Here is an 18,035-nt window from a genome sequence, read left to right as displayed (position 1 = left end):
TGTTCTACCTTGACCGCACAAAACCGTTCCAGGTGGACGAACAGCTCTTTGTGGGGTATGTTGTGGCCAAGAAAGGGAAGACCTTGCAGGAATGGACTGTCTCCCGATGGATTGTGTTCTGCATTAAAATCTGCTACCAAAAAGCAGCCCCTGAAGGTTTACTTGAGCATTCCCCAGAGCCAAAACTGCAACCATTGCGTGAGCTCGCAGAGTTCCGGTCCAGAACATCTGCCAATCAAGAACGTGGCATATCTGCACATGTTTATCAAGCACTACTATCTGGTCAGTCATGTCTATAGGGATGGGCACTTTTTAGTGTCAAATTGTTTCGCAGCCACACCTCTGGTAAGGTATTGCTTGGGTAAGTAGTCTAAGGTAAGGAATCTGCGGCTAGGGGCCTCTGTCAGATGAACAAGTTACTTACCTTCTGTAACGCCTTATCTGATAGAGACTCTATCTAGCCACAGATTCCTTACTTACTCACCCATCATACCCGCTAAGCGAGTAGATTTTTAGGGTCAAGGCTATGATTGTTTCAAGGACCTAGTTTTCGACATCAATGGTCACAGTTCTTCGTGACTCCACGCGTGGAAAGTTTAGAAAAGAAACTGACATCAGGGTTCTGGGGTGGTGCCTATATAACTACCGTGCACATCACTTCCAGCGCGGATGATGTTGACGCCGTCACTCAGAGTCAAACAGCAGCATCCATTGGGGCACAGGGGTACTGCTCACAAACAATTTCCGGATCCAGTCTGACAAATGCTGAAAATTCTAAGGTAAGGAATCGGTGGTGAGATAGAGTCTCTCCAGATAAGGCGCTACAGAAGATAAGTAACTTGTTCGACAAGTATAGTGCTTCAACAATTTCAGAAATAGAACAGACTCCATAGGATCAAAGAATAGAAAAACGGTTATTGTACAAGTATGGTGTATAGTTCCTTTTGAAAACGTGCTCACTCCCAGGGTAAACTGTTTAGAACACCCCAAAGAACACAGATTATGAAAATTATAAGTGAAGGAGCACTGTATAGTTGGTTAGTTATTCCTTAAGAAACTATTTGTATCTCACTGATCTCAATATCAATCAATGATCAAAACCCTTATAGTTAAATATCAAAAGTTATCCCAAAGAAAGCATCAGATTGTCATGTATATTCATTATGTTCTTTCTTTTATTTCTTTTTGTTTTACATTTGTGACATATGAAAATACAGCCAATGGGTTTCATCCCACAACATGGGGACTTCTTCAGGGCTGTTAAAAAATATACAAGACAGCAACTTAGAAACACGTGAACAACATAAGTACAATATTATTGTTACGAAGCTCGAAGACAAAACATTCTCCATGACATTATGTACAATACACAATCTCAAAAACATTCAACAACATAAAGAAATGTTTGAATGTTCATTACATATAACAATACATTTTAAGAAGACACAACAAAAAGAAAGACACGTACATTGTACTCTTCGTTCAAATGTTAAGCATGGGAATCATACAGTCAAGTCAGAGTTATAAACTAAATGTCCTATTTTCTTATTTGTTCAATACCTTGTTAATATTTACGACACGACTTGATGCTCAAATATGGGCAAATTTAAATTGTCTGTATAATTATTATCTTTCACGTATAGCATACCTGTTCTGAATGCAATTCAGACTATGAGTAATACTTCCCCCCATTTTAGTAATCTTGTAGAGTTTAGTAGGTACCCCAAATCAAAAAATTGGACTCCTCATATTGTGTTATTGATATCACTTACCAAATACTTGAGCGTGCAGACCATTAGTCACTAAATGATATTGTTGTTTCGAGAGTCCATGAGTGAGCAAATCAGTCTAAAAGAAAGGGCAGAAATTTGCTAAATAATCCCCTAATCCATAAAGAGTAAATTTGAAACCTCCACATTTTCTATCATGTGTGTGTTGTCATTTCGCTTACCAAAGTTACATCTGTAGGTCTACGGTCAGGTTGAGAGACACCTTGTGGGCATCCGAGCACTTTATTCTACCCTGGTTTGTAATAGTAGCCGTCTTTTCTAAATCACTTTGGCTCACGCTTGTCATACGGTAGTCGGCACAAAGAGGACCAAAAGAAGCAACTAATTTCAAGATTGTTATAACCCAGATGTAATTACAAAAACCCTTGTAAATAATAAATTCTACCAACCTAGACTCAGATAACCTCAAATGTCAGATTTATATATTTGAATCATCCAGTTATCCATCCCATAATATTGGCTTGACACATAAGTATTTTATTTCTTAGTTTCTTTCAACAATCGGCATTCTTATATAACTGGCAAATTTTACGGTTTGATCTATTACGGAGGAGCCTAGAATCTATACACACCAACATTACAATAACAACATTGAGGCATATACATACGTTGGGTTACTGACAGAGTTGTACTCATTAGACAACCGCATTCCCAATCATTGCTTTACAACAAACATTTAGGGCCTCATGTAGGTAGCATACCAGTTACCACTTCTAAAATACCGAACGATACCGAATCGGTATTTTAGAAGTGGTAACTCGTATGTAGGTAATGAGTCGGTATTTTTTACCGATTCGTTACAATTCGGTATTTACCGAATCGGTATTTACCGATTCGGTAATGAGGCATACCTTCCCATTGAGGGGAAGGTATGCCTCATTACCGAATCGGTAAATACCGATTCGGTAATGGTGGAGAAAATGCAAGGGTGGCAGGGTGTCACATTGACACCCTGTTGCACCCCTGATTCGGCCATGTGTGCACATGTGGCACACATACATGCCCTAAGGGCATGTATGTATGCCACATTGCACACTGCTACGCGCTTCCAAATGCATACACACATACATTAATTATTTACCACCAACTAAAAGTTGGTGGTAAATACCGACTCATAAACACACACACACACACACTCCCCCTACATATCATTTCTGAAATCGGAATTTACCGAATCGGTAAAATTACCGAATCGGTAAAATTACCACATCGGTAACGTTACCGATTCGGTAATTTTACCGATTCGGTAGTTTTACCGATTCGGTAAATTCCGATTTCAGAAATTGACCCCCTACATACCAATAGCCAATATACCGGTCGGTAACGGTATAATTACCGAAAATCGGCCGTTACCGACCGGTATTTGGCTACCTACATGAGGCCCTTAGTGCCTAGTTGTGTTAATCAAGTCAAATAAACTTTATTCGTCCAATATTGACCATAAAAGTACATTTACACACACCAAGCATAAAAAGATAAAAACTTATACAATACTTAGTAAAAGGGCAGGTCCAATAATTCAATACAATTGCCATGTATGGGTTCCTAAGCCCTAATATATTTTAGACTTAATAAAATGTAAAACCGAAGTCAAAACTACTGTGCTTTCATAGGCCTGGTTAAAGTGCATTCAATACAGTGCTGACAAATAATTAAAAACAATGCCCGCTAAAATATGACATTTCTAAGACCGGTTCAGTGCATGATCACATTTTTTCCTTCGCCGTAAGGCTCCTGTTAAAAAAACTTGCAACCCCAAAACATATCAAAGGTGAAGACAACATTTGCAGATATATCAGAACTGGCCTCACCTGTGCAAAATTACAATGTTTCAAGAGTGGTAAGATGTATTTTATCCGGAGATCATTATAAAATTCACAGAAAAACGTAAAATGTATAAGATCTTGATCAAATAAATCATCACAAGAGCAGGGCTTTAGGGCCCCTGGCTTAGTAAAACCCTTGGGGACCGTGAGACACCAGTGAATGCACTTAAAACTAAATCTAGTTAAAAGAAAGCGATGGTGTAGATTTATAATGTAAGACCAGAAAGGTTGGTCTACAGTCCCAGGACTCAATATTAAGTATTATTGTAGTGTGTGTTTATTCAGTTCACTATTTTCCCTTTTCACCATCCTCTTGGCTAGAAATTGCCTTTTAATAACTTTCAGCTCTCCAGGGTACATCTGTCAGGGGTGTGTAAAGAGCTCAGGGCGGCCTATATTCACTAGCGGCTGTGAAATGTAAACCTAGCCATGGAACGTCAGCGGCCCTATCAAGCCTCATGCAATCTTCTAAAATAAATTGGCTCAAGGTAGGAGTGGGGCTAGACCATATTTTTAACCACTGTATTAAAGGGGCCGCTGCTATGTGATCAGAAATGTAACCCTGCCCTAGTTCTTCGTGCAAACTATAACAAGGGGGGGGGGGGGGGGGGAGTTTAGAGGTGTACAGGTAGAATCTTCCTCCTGTAAGATTTTTCATTAACAAAATGATTCCACCCTGCAAAAGTGAAGATGTATTTAATATTTTATGTTTTTTTTGTGATAAAATGCAAAGAAAAGTGCTCCATGGATTATCATGGGAAGGCACTAAGTGTTTTTAAAATACCCTTCACACACTATGAATCCCATAGTGTCATGCTTCATCATGGGAGTCTTCTCGTCCCTCTACGGGGCGGGGCATGCTGCGACCAGCGAAATACGTGGGAGCACTGATGTTAGTGATGGAATAGGCTATGTGTAATGTGAGGGTAAGAGTGGTAGGGGTGGTGAATAATAATAAAAATTAAAAAATTCTCTGGCTAGTGGAAAAAACTATTTTATTCGTTTGCCTGGCTGAGAATGTTAAAAAAGGGGAAGAGTAGGGGGTGTATCTTAATTTAATACTCCCTACTGGGTCAACATGTTTCGTAAGCAGTCCCCACTGCTTAACTCATCAGGACCTAGTGTGATCCCTACTACACTCAAAAAATATTATTTATATGTGATTTTATGCCTATTTTACAAAACCCAAATCTGCCAAAAACTGTGCAGGTATGGAGATGGTGTATAAAGGTACAATGACCTTTATGGTTTGAAGTTACCGAGTTGGTATCTGAAATGATAAAGAAATGAAAAAACAACTCTATGATTGTTATGGAACACATCACCATATTGTGGATTCATTGGGTAAAGAAAAAAGTGATATATTTTTCTATTTGATAGCATAGAAGGTTGCTATTCTTAAAAAGCTTGAAATAAGTCGTCCGAGTTTCTGGCGCAACTTAGTCTCAGATTATTACTCCCAGTTAGACATAAACAAACAAACACACACATTCTTCAAATTCATTCTGTTTTGTCGAATGATAAATCATTCATCTGTATAAACAAAACACATGAGCGGCAATGAATCTCAAAATACTTGTTTCAATCATGCATATATGTAGCTTGGTACATACACTGTTGTGAAAGTTAATCGGGCTTCAAGAGTTCACACCAGAGGGAAGGATGCCTTCTAATAGTCACTGTAGGGAAAGTGAAAGTGACGGAAAAAAGAGGGGATCGAAGTACATGAACCCGCACCAGTCTGAACGTCTCAAAAAATGTTTTATTTTAAAACAGCAACCAAGGTGCAAGAGAGCCTGAGACACAATCCCCTATGTCCCAAAACTAGGTAAACCAGGAGGGAACCAACTGGATACACTAGAAACATACAACGAGAAGTGGCCCTGCACACTTGCAAATATTTGATTTTCAACAACCCACAAAAAGGTACAGTAATCATGAAAATGTATGCTTATACAAAAGAAATAACGTTATTCAGTTGGAGTTGGTTTTTTCATCTTTATTCATTTATGTAACCGCCAACGCGTTTCGTCCAAACATGGACTTCTTCAGGGCTACAAAGATACATGAAAAAAATACTATTTACAAACAGAATACATATACATTAAAAACAGTTTATACAGAGATATACATTGTCATTTTAAATTTGTTATAAATTTCTTTTCTTAAGCATACAAAAAATAAATACACATCATTATATGGCAAGTGCAAATATACTATCCAAAATTTGATAAAAGGATCGTGTATTACAGAGACAATAATATAGAAGAGAATAATGGAGGAGCAAATGTCTAAAGAAAGATACTGACTTATCTTTATTTTCTTAAACCAGACCCAATATATTATCTTAAGTCATAAAAGCAATTAAGTGCCTGTTTTAGAACCGATATAAAAAGTACACATACCTCAACAATACTGTTTTTATCTCTATTATCAGATGTTCATGATGGAACATGTTTAACACAGTCCGTTAATAAGCGAGAGTATCAGGACAACGTCCATTTTGTATTCACTTTATGGCAGTAAATGAGTCCTGGGAAGGTATACAAATTGACGATTTAGAAAAAATCGAGAATATATATAAAACAATCCTGTGTTATACAAAGAATAATAGTAAGTATATGCAAGTTCTATACAAGGGAATAGTTTCATCTCAAAGATGCATATAATATAACTCAAGTGACTGGCTTTTATTTTTGCCTCCACAAGTGATAATTATTAACGTTTTCCTCATTTTATACGGTATTATAGGTACATGTAACGTACAGGGACAAGTAAAAAATCCTCCCTGATTATAGGTATTTTGTTAGTGTGACCACAGTTAAGTCTGTAAGAATTCATTTACTACAGTCATTACAAACTAATAACAAATGACTATAGGAAATGCCTCAACGAACACATTTGCAAAAATATTAAAAAGGTAACCTAAAAGAACTCATATATAGTGCCTTTCAATTTTATTTTTATTGGAACACCTATCTAAATTTTTAAAAGAAAGGACTGCACCACGAAAATGTTGTTTTTAAGCGAAAAAGTATTTCCGCTTCACTATATATGCCAATACATTGAGCCATAGCAAAGTCTATACTAGCGACATTTATGGAGTGGCCATATTGAAGTGGTTAGGTGCTCCCAGTAAGTAGAACCCGAATTATCACATTCTTAATAATATCTTGGTCCGTTTATAGTTAGAACAAGAAAGATGTAATGCAGAGAATCCATAAAGCAAATCTCACAATAGTTTTCTACAAAAGGAGAGAGTTTCCAGATAACACTGAATCGACTTGTATCTTTCTTGAGTTTGTATTTACTTTGCTTCAGGGTTGCTTTAAATTGTTTAGTGTTTTGTTTAATTCTTCTAGATGTTTCTTCATGCTACTTGTTGATTCGTAGCTCTTAAGTCAATACTGGGGAACAGATTTATCGGCCACCTCACCAACCATGTAGCGGATTTATCAGCCACCCCACTAACCATGCAGCGGTTGTATTCCTGCCACAACATAGAGCGTTACTTTTTTGCCACAATATGGAGCCCACTCAACCATGTAGCGGTTGTATTCCTGCCACAACATAGAGCGTCACCTTTGGCCACAGTACGGAGCCTACTACTTCCGTTATTTGACAATGACCAGTAAGCCTTCTTTTTTGACATCCAAGGAAGCAGCCATAGCTAATTCTATTTTTATTTTTTCACAACGTGAGCCCAAAATTAATGTAAGCAATACTAATTACCCAGCCATGCAACTTCCGGTAACTCCAGGAAGTGTAGCAAAGCACATTACTTTTTGTGCACAATCAGGGTAGCCATTTTTAAGAATTTCACCGTTCTAGTCTTTCCTTCTATAAAAAAAGTTTTCCCGCGTCCTGGGCCAATTAGCAATCAGTTAAAAAGCCGGATGCCGAGGTCTGTCCCACATCGGACGGGGCACAACGGAGGCAGACAGAAGCGAGGAAAGACCGGTTTACATGTGAGTAAGCCAGTGGCCAAAAGTCTTTAAACCAGGCATTTGTTAACGTACGCTAAGAAGCGTTTCGATCACGCAATGATGACACAGCGGGATCGCTATACTATAACGCTTGTATGCTTTTTCACTTTCACTTTACCTACAGTGACTATTAGAAGGCATCCTTCCCTCTGGTGTGAACTCTTGAAGCCCGATTAACTTTCACAACAGTGTATGTACCAAGCTACATATATGCATGATTGAAACAAGTATTTTGAGATTCATTGCCGCTCATGTGTTTTGTTTATACAGATGAATGATTTATCATTCGACAAAACAGAATGAATTTGAAGAATGTGTGTGTTTGTTTGTTTATGTCTAACTGGGAGTAATAATCTGAGACTAAGTTGCGCCAGAAACTCGGACGACTTATTTCAAGCTTTTTAAGAATAGCAACCTTCTATGCTATCAAATAGAAAAATATATCACTTTTTTCTTTACCCAATGAATCCACAGTATGGTGATGTGTTCCATAACAATCATAGAGTTGTTTTTTCATTTCTTTATCATTTCAGATACCAACTCGGTAACTTCAAACCATAAAGGTCATTGTACCTTTATACACCATCTCCATACCTGCACAGTTTTAGGCAGATTTGGGTTTTGTAGAATAGGCATACAATCACATATAAATAATATTTTTTGAGTGTAGTAGGGATCACACTAGGTCCTGATGAGTTAAGCAGTGGGGACTGCTTACGAAACATGTTGACCCAGTAAGGAGTATTAAATTAAGATACACCCCCTACTCTTTCCCTTTTTTAACATTCTCAGCGAGGGAAACTAATAACATTGTTTTTTCCACTAGCCAGAGAATTTTTAATTTTGATTATTATTCACCACCCCTACCACTCTTACCCTCACATTACACATAGCCTATTCCATCACTAACATCAGTGCTCCCACGTATTTCGCTGGTCGCAGCACGCCCCGCCCCGTAGAGGGACGGGAAGACCCCCATGATGAAGCATGACACTATGGGATTCATAGTGTGTGAGGGGTATTTTAAAAACACTTAGTGCCTTCCCATGATAATCCATGGAGCACTTTTCTTTGCATTTTATCACAAAAAAACCATAAAATATTAAATACATTTTCACTTTTGCAGGGTAGAATCATTTTGTTTATGACTAGTTCTTCGTGCACCATAAAAGATGGGGTGCTGGGGGTACTGCTAAAAGTTTCCATCGATATTTATTTTCAACTGCCTGCAAATCGCCGGCCTCCTTATAGCCCCATATCTCGCTGCCAAACGTGGCCATTGGTATACATTTCTCATTATAGACCTTCAATAGTGGTCATAATGATTTACTCCCCAATCTCCTCGCAAAATGCATGGTCGCACCTGCCGATCTAGACAGGGTGTTTTTTTTGAGTAGCCACCCATGACCCGTTTTCGTCAAATAAAATGCCCAAATAAGGAAATTTAGCAACATTTGTCAGTTCTCCACCTTTGCATATGAGCGTACACTTGTCACGCTTTATGCTACCGGTCGACATTATATAGGACTCAGAGAAATTGTTGGAGAGGTCAAGTGAAACCAAAAAATCAATAAAAGTGTTTACAAGTCTTTGCAGCCCCATTGGTGTCCTTGCAAGTAGAACTGCATAGTCTGCATATAGGAGAGCAGGGACAAGTTTAGAGCCTGCTCTAGGGATGTCTTTGCTAGCAGATGACAGGGCAGCCCCCAGATTGTTAATACATAAGGTAATCAAAACAAAACTGTATAATAGGGTCTAAGGGAAAGTTTAATGACCTGCCACAGTTCTATTCCCCTAATCCTACAGTTTCAAAAACAAGTGGAACTGGGGATCTACCAAAACATTTGAATATACAGTGATATATGCAGATGCGTATGTCAACAGAGGACAGATCTAAATGTGCAACCAAGGAGTAGAAAAAGGAGAACAGAGGGGAAAAAGACAAAGAACAATCAAAAGGGGACCCTAGAGTGGAGCTTGGATACCCATCAATTGTCTAAGTGATCAATCCTATCATCTGGTCATCCAATCCAAAGAGAGATATATCTCTTGATCATAGAGATTCTCTTGTCTGGAGTGAGCCCACTCAAACAGGTCCAGGATCAACAGAAGGATCGGAGCAATAGAACAATTGAGAGAAGTGCAGTGCTTGAAAAGAGGAATGTGGTGTGTTAAAATAGAGTTGTGAGAAGGCGCTACTAATTTAATATGAAAGAAAAATCTCACACTCTAAATAAAAACAACAGTGTAACAAGCAGTGTTCAACAAATAACTGCTGTGTAGAAAGGTTGACATGTTTCAGCCAGACGGGAACTATTTCACCCTAAGGCTTTATCAGGACCCAAGTTGTCAAATATTTGCTACTGCATTAGTGTATCCATTCCCTGACTCAGATGCCATATTGAGGCAACGACGGAGAGAGCGGGGCCTCTTAGTCCTGAGTAAGGTTCCAGGCGAGGTGAGGTCCACCCCTCGATCAATACGGATGCCTACTGCATCCTTTAAGGCGGAGGAGCATACAAAGGTTGTATTAAGTCCAACCTCATGATGTTAGTGAAATAAGCTCACTTCATTCTATTATTATCACATATATTTTTTCCTTTTGATACACTAATGCAGTAGCAAATATTTGACAACTTGGGTCCTGAATACATAAGGTAAACAAGACAGGGGCCAAGATACATCCCTGTCTCACCCCTCACTTAACATCCCAGGATTTTGTATGGGGACCATTATCAATGTAACTGGCCGAGGCAGTCAAATTTAAGTGGGACCAGTGCAAAAAGGCCACCAGATCGGCATCCATTCCAATTTCTAGCAGTAAGGGCCATAATTTTGACCTATTCACTCGATCGAAAGCGGACGTTAAGTCCATGAATCAATCAATCAATCAATCATGTAACTTGTAAAGCGCACTACATACCCGGGTGGGTTTCAAGGTGCTGGGGGGGAGGGGGGTGGGGAGATGTTACTGGTCGAAGAGCCAGGTCTTGAGTTGTCTCCTGAAGGTCAGCAGGTCTTCGGTTTGACATAGGTGGAGGGGGAGGGTGTTCCAGGTCTTGGCGGCGCGATGGGAGAAGGATCTGCCTCCGGAAGTAGTTCTCCGGATGCGTGGGACCGTGGTCAGCGGAGCGGAGTTTCCTGTTGGGTACGTAGAAGGAGAGTCGGCTGTTGAGATAGGCTGGGCCGGTTTTGTGGAGTGCTTTGTGTGCGTGGATCAGGAGCTTGAAGGAGATTCTTTTGTCGACGGGGAGCCAGTGCAGGTTCCTCAGGTGGGGGGTGATGTGGTCGCGGCGCGGGACGTCGAGGATCAGACGTGCAGAGGCATTCTGGATTCTATGTAGTTAGCTGATGAGCTTGGACGAGGTTCCGGCGTAGAGGGTGTTTCCGTAGTCGAGCCTGCTGCTGACCAGGCCCTGGGTGACAGTTTTCCTCGTGTTTGTTGGGATCCATCTGAAGACCTTGCGGAGCATGCGGAGGGTGTTGAAACAGGTGAAGGAGACTGCGTTGACTTGTTTGGTCATGGAGAGTTTCGAGTCGAGGATGACTCCCAGGTTGCGTGCGTGGTCGGTGGGGGCCGGGGGGGACCCCAGTGACGTGGGCCACCAAGAGTCGTCCCATGCGGAGGGGTTGGACCCAAGGATGAGGATTTCTGTCTTGTCTGTGTTCAGTTTGAGGCAGCTGTCTTCCATCAAGTCGGCGACGGCCTTCATTCCCTGGTGGAGGTTGGATTTGGTGGTGAGGGGGTCCTTGGTGAGGGAGAGGATCAGCTGAGTGTCGTCGGCGTAGGAGATTATGTTGAGGTCATGTTGTCGGGCGATGCGTGCTAGTGGTGCCATGTAGACGTTGAACAGCGTCGGGCTGAGGGAGGATCCCTGTGGGACGCCGCAGATGATCTTGAAGGCCTCGGAGCGGAACGGGGTAAGGCGGACTCTCTCAGTTCTGCCGGAGAGGAAGGAGGTGGTCCAGTCCAGGGCTTTGCCATGTACATACGTCCCTTTTTAGCAAGTGTATATTTGCAGATCATTATAAGTAGATTTATGCATTGGTCCACTGTCCCCATACCTTTTCTGAAACCATATTGCAGGTCTGAAATTACGTTGCTTGCGTCTAACCATTGTAGGAGGGTAGGATCTGCTTCACATGTTTACCCCCACTTTTTGCTGGTGTTTCACTGTTTTTCGACTTTAGTCTGGCTGGGACCCTGCTATTCAGGGCCCCAACCAAGCTGCTTCCTCTCCAAAATGATTCCATGTACTTTAGGTACAGTTAAGATTGGATCTGAGGTGCCCTTATAAGTCCCTAGTATATGGTATACTATGTACCCAGGGCATAGGTACCCCAGAGGCCTACCAGGGGCTGAAGCATGTATTATGTCACCCCTGGAAAGCCACCCAAAATGACACCACAGGTCTGCTACTGCAGCCTGGGTAAGGTGGTGCATGCACCCCTTACTGAGATATAGGTTCACTATACCATATACTGCACATACAAACCTATCAGTCACCCGTATGGCAGGCCTTATCAATCCTGAAGGCAGGGTGCTTTCTTATATGTGAGGGGGTGCCCAGGCATGAGCTGAGCCCCTCTGCAGCCTTCAGAATCTCTTCTCCGGGGTTGTCAGTAGTGCAGCCTGACCATATACTCTTAAGTGCATTATAACCAAACGGTAAATGCTAACTTTGGACTGGCAGCATGGAAACATGTCGTGTTTGGTGTCAAACACCTTGGAATCATACCCCCACACCAGTAACTTCACAGAGACATGACAGCACTGGTATACCTGGTAGAAACTTAATAGAGCCCTGGCATCACAAAATGGATGCTGCAGCCACAGACACGGGTCTGGCCTCCTGCTGCTGACCGAAACTCCGGCAGGGGAGGCCTGGACAATAGGTTTCCTGTCACAGGGAGGTGTAACCACCTCCCAGACATGCTTATGTGTATTGGGGCTGGGTGAGAGCACTCTCTGAGTGCTTTGAAGTCCTGCACTGGGGGCACATTTGGTGTCCCTGTGCATAGTCTAGCTCAAACCGGTTCAGGGGCTTCCAGCCCCTGCTCTGGCGCAAAACTGGACAAAGGAAATGGGTGCAGCCACCCCTCTTTCTAAACCCTCCCATAGGTGGGCCCCCAGAGTATGCCCAACCCCCTACCTTAGTATAAGTATGGGATCCCAGTCCTTAGGACTTTAGATTACCCTGGACGAAACTCTGAAGCTGAATCCTGGATCTTCGACGCTCTGCTCAAGACCAGAGGACTGAAGAAATCTCTCTTGGGGTCAAGGAGTGACTCCCCAACTTGGCAGGCACCAATGAAGCAATTTGCCGGTCTGCATTATCGAAGCTCCTGCCGGACTCCGAAGTATTTGCAGCCCAGGAAGAGGATTTCCAGACGTCTCAGCGGCCGACCTGAGTCCCCAGCAAAGCTGAGACCCGCAGCCCCCGTGAGTAGCATGGAACTGGAATTCCTGGTCACCGTGCATTTCTGCAAGTGCATTGACTTCTCGATGTCTCTTGAAGTCGTGCTTGGGCTGACTTGTAGCCCCCAATTTGAGCACTGAATCCACCGAAGATTGTTGGCTTGGTCATTCCGAGTGATCCGTGGGCCGCCATTTCGTGTTTCGTCTCGAGGTCCCTTCGCGATCCCTGGTCCGTTGACTGGTGGGTCTTATGGGGGTAACTTTGTAATTCCTTGGGCTTCCCTGGTTGCTCCAGACATGCCCTGACTCCCAACCAAGTGGTGAGTCCCACAGACCTTGCTGGTCTGCACCAAAGCATCTTTCTCGTTTCTGCGTGGGTTGCTGTTGCCAAGGCTTGTTGTGTCCAATCCAGGCACCAACGCTGCAGCACTCGACATCCTTCGTGGGACAGCTCGAATCCAGCTCCTGGTCGTCATCAACGCCTCCTGGTCCTCGTGGCTGAAAAGTCAGGCTTCCCCTCTTTCACCTGAAATCAGCCAACATCGGTGGGCATCTGCTCATCGCCTTCCTGGTCACTGGCTAGTGACCCAGACTGTCCCCTCTGCTTTCAGGTTCTTCTCATCTTCGATCCAGGCTTGGATCTCTTCGGACACTTCGCATCTTCACGGCAGCAGCACTTCTTCGCCAGCTCCCATTGAAATCGACGACGCGACCCGACACCAAAAGACACCTATGCACCCGGCTTCCCTGGGTGAGGTAACACGAGTACTCCAGTGCTCCCGTGGGTGTTAGCCCTAGAACTTCCTACGTTCAAAAGGGTTTGGTCCTGACTCATTTCTAAGTGTCCCTAATCTTTAAAAATCTAACTGCGACTTTCCCCATAGAAGCTAACGGGAGCTCGCGGCTGTGTTCACACACTGCACACGGCCCCGGTGGGTCCCCTGTGTCCCTACCTTGGGTGGTTCCTTGGGGTCCCAGTGATTCTACAGGCTCTAGGCCTTGTGTCTAGTTAAGTCGTGGTTCTTATACCACTATTTTAGTATATGGTTTGGCTCGCCCCTATTTGTGCTATTTTACTGTGATTATTGAAGTGTAACTTATGTGTTTTGACCTCTAGTCTCATAAAGAGACTAGGAGGGTGTGTTTAGTAATAAATACATATATTTTATATATATACCTGGTGTGGATATCTTCCATTTAGTGACTCAAGAGATTATAGACTGGTAAAACAAGCTGCTTTACATTCCTTCAAGACTTATCCTGAAGGCTGCTCTCCATAGCTACCACTAGGATAGCTTTCAATAAAGGTTGTCTTTAACCTATAACCAATAAGGGGTTGTTTGGACTGATACAGGATGCCCACTATAACTAGTGGACAGCATATATCAGGCCAACTTCTCACAACCATATTGTTAAATGATCTAAAATCACATTCCCCATGATTTTAGCGGCTGAGTCTAGGAATGAAATCGGACTGTAACAGGCAGGGCCATCCCTGGTGCCTTTTTTTAAAATGGGTAAAATAACCGATGTGGACTATGAGGGCGGTGAGCCGTTCGTTATTGCTGCGCTAAAGACCCTAGCTAGGATCTTTGCCCATGTCCGTCTGGCCCAAGGGCTTTTCGCCCTGATGTAGTCATGATGGCTTTCTGGACCTCAACTACTGCAAAGCTTAGCGGACGCGTCTCTATACTGGGTTCCCAGGGGGTGACATTATTCTCTAGGTCTACTCCTCCATAAATCTGCTCAAAATGACTAACCCATGTATCAGCAGGTATGACTCAATCTGTTCTCGCGGAGTGTTGATCTAGAAAAAAAGGACTGTTTACAATTTTCCTGAATTTTGAGCTGTTAGGACACTAACCTGATTCCGATCATGCCATGCCTGTTCCCGTATCTTGTCTTTCCTTTGATTTGTGGCCAATTTACAGGCTTTCCTACATACCTTAATCTTTTCTTCATACTTGGGTTTATATTTTAGACCAGTCATAAGAGCTTTATTGGATTTTGAGCAGTCTGCGTCAAACCATTTTCCCCCTTTTGGAGTTCTTCCTTCCTCTCCCTGTTAGATTTTCTGCAATCCTCTTTACAAGGTTACCAAAAGCCCCTATTCCCACTCTGGCCTCAGCATGGTTATCAAGACACATTTTAATATCTTCTTCACCCTCCATGTATAACTTAACTAAAAACGCCTCTGGCATTATCTTCCCCACCTGATTTTACGGTCCTCATCTGTTGTTTTAAAATCTCTATTTGATAGGCTCTTTATCTTAGCCCCATGGAAGACTAGCTCCCCCATCATTTCTAAAATCCATGGATTATGATCACTATAGCAGCTCCAAGTGGGGTTTACTGTTAATATGTCGGGGAGCAGAGGAGAAGATACCAGAATAAAATCTATAGTCAAGGAACAGCCCTTGCCAATAAAAGATGGAACTGTCTTTAATTTATATACTGCAGATCTTGGCAACACAGTATCACAAGCCAACTTGCTACCATCCAAAATTGGGACGACCAGATTATTTTTAATGCAATACGCTGACGACATGGTCTTAATGGGCCACACCAAGTCGGGCCTGCAAAGAGCACTGGATGCACTAAGTATTTATAACGAAAGAAATGAATTGACAGCAAACGCCAGTAAAACAAAAGTAGTTATCTTTGGAAAATATGCTAATAAACTTAAATTACTGTGGAAAATGGGCAATCTGAAAATATCTACAAGTATAACTACCGGGGAGTATGGATCATGAGCAATGGCAAGCCGACAGCACACAATGCATCCATAGAATCCAAATCCAAGGCGGTGATGTACGCCTTCTGCAAACTCAATTCAAAATTGTGTAGCCTGAGAACTGTGCCTATTCAAAAGGTTATAAAAGACAAGCTAAGTCCTTCAATCTCCTACGGGCAACTAGTATTTCCCAGGGCACTATTCAACATCATGGAGTCTGTCGAGCAATCAAACAGATTTTCCAACGCTCTAGTATGGCTGGAATTTAGACTAAGTAAACAATCGTATGAATATTGGGCTTTGTTTATCCTCTATTATCGAGGTACATGCACTGCTCCCCCAGACACAATGAAAGCAACACTGAAAGAAATTTTCACGAAAGGGAAAATCCCTTGGGCAGATGCTTTATCAACCACCCTTTTTGAGCTGCACCTTGATTTGTCTAACTGGGGCTATTTTACTCAACAGGGCCTTCTTAAAACAATTTAACAGAAACAAGCAAGAACATTATCAAAGCAGGATGACATGGTGACTATAGAGTCCTCTAGCAGTAACATTGGGATTCTAGTCAGTTCTTACAAGGACAAACTGAGGCAGCCTTACCTTGAATCAGCTTTGAATAAACCAATATTAAAGCAAATCGGTCAGACTTAAGGTTTTGCCTAAAAAGATATAAACACTCGCTGGAAATCCCTAGAGGGCGTCACCTGCTGCAGACTCTGCCATCAGTTTGAGGAGTCCCTGGCCCACTTAGTTTGTTTCTGCCTCGAGCTGAGTTATGCACGGATGTAGTGAAGCTTCTTTTTAATTTAGAGATCTCCATGGAACTGGCCAGATTAGCGAAATTTGCACGACAATTTAAAGAACTTTAAAGTAAAGATCGAGCCTAGGCCTAAAGTAAGACTTCAGGCCCAAAACTGTGAGCGTATACAAAATGTATTTATAGACCTCTATTTTATGTTTTTGGAATCCTTTGAAATGTATTAAATGAAATGATATCCCATTGTTTTTATTAACGATCGAAGAAAAGTTTTTGGAAGGATGTACCATGCATGGCCTTTTTGTAACAATTTTTTTAATTGAAACAATAAAATGACTTACTTAACTGACTCTGTCTCACCAGTATGTTCAAGACAATGTAGATTATTTATAGCAAGTAGGCTCTCTAACCGGCAACCTTGGGCAGAATGTTCAAAATGAACAGAAGGAGCTAAGGTGTCCCAAAGTCCCCTACCTAAAGTGCAATTAGAAAGACAAAGATGTACCTTAAATCCCCCATTATAATGACGTCAAAGTAGGACCAACTCCCCTCTCCATAATGCTCTAAAAAACCCTCAAGTGCGGCAATGTGCTCGCTATCGTTTTTCCTGCAAAAAGAATTATAAAAATGAATTACCAACAGCGTGGGTTGCTTGGAAAAAGTTAATTCCACTGCTAACAAATGGGGGGAGGAACAAAGCAACATCTTCATCCGTACAAGCTAATTAAAGTGATAGCAGGGTAAGTAGGCCTCCCTTTGCACGTCCTACAGTGGAGGGGGAAGCGGCTTTATAGAAAGTGGTAAAACAAAAGAGTCAGACGTATCCCAATGTGTCTTGTAATGTGACAATATGACAGGACCTTATTGTTACGAGCAGCGGCTCCTCATCCGCAAGGAGGACTGGGGGTTGTAGGCTCCTGCCTCTCCCATGTTGCAATGACGAGCGTCCCGTGCTGTGGGAGCCCCGAGCTGCTGAAGAAGTGCCTCCAGGCGCGCAAGTGACGTGGTGGTGGTGGCAAGGCAGCCACAAGGAGGTCTGGGGGTTGTAGGCTCCTGCCTCTCCCCTGTCGCAATGATGAATGTCCCATGCTGCAGGAGCCCTGAGCTGCCGAAGTAGCGCCTCCGGGCGCAGAAGTGATGTGGCAGTGGTGGCAAGACAGCCGCAAGGAGGTCTGGAGGTTGTAGGCTCCTGCCTCTCCCCTGTAGCAAAGCGAGGCGTGTTAATCATTACTTATTCGCCTCGCCTCCAATTTCTTACATTCATCCGACCGCAAATGTCCCGGCAAATGTCCCGGCGTATCCAATGGCACGAAACCGTACTCTTACCTGTAAGCCATTTAAATAGTCACACGATAGCAGGAATCAACACGTTACACATGTGTATCGTGAGGCGAAAGAAGCTTTAACAATGTAGGTCAAGGTGTCGGCCATCTTGTAACGGCCCTGTAATATATAAACGAATATACGTCCTTGTTTAAGAGATCCTGAGAAAGGGAAAAAAAACTGTCAGTTTGATCTGA

General features: G+C 42.5%; 1 long non-coding RNA gene across 1 annotated transcript; it reads right to left on the bottom strand.

Annotated features, from left to right (window-relative positions):
* Positions 1-1,160: 1,160 nt before the first annotated feature.
* Positions 1,161-17,810, bottom strand: LOC146866951 (uncharacterized). Its single transcript, XR_014960921.1, has 3 exons — positions 17,376-17,810; positions 6,022-6,149; positions 1,161-5,670 (listed from the first exon to the last, which is right to left on the bottom strand). It is a non-coding gene; the product is annotated as an uncharacterized LOC146866951 (long non-coding RNA).
* Between the last annotated feature and the right edge of the window lie 225 nt (positions 17,811-18,035).

The sequence above is a fragment of the Triturus cristatus genome, chromosome 1_2, assembly GCF_964204655.1.
Source record: "Triturus cristatus chromosome 1_2, aTriCri1.1, whole genome shotgun sequence".
Taxonomy (NCBI): domain Eukaryota; kingdom Metazoa; phylum Chordata; class Amphibia; order Caudata; family Salamandridae; genus Triturus; species Triturus cristatus.
This window is presented reverse-complemented; position numbering and strand designations above follow the sequence as displayed.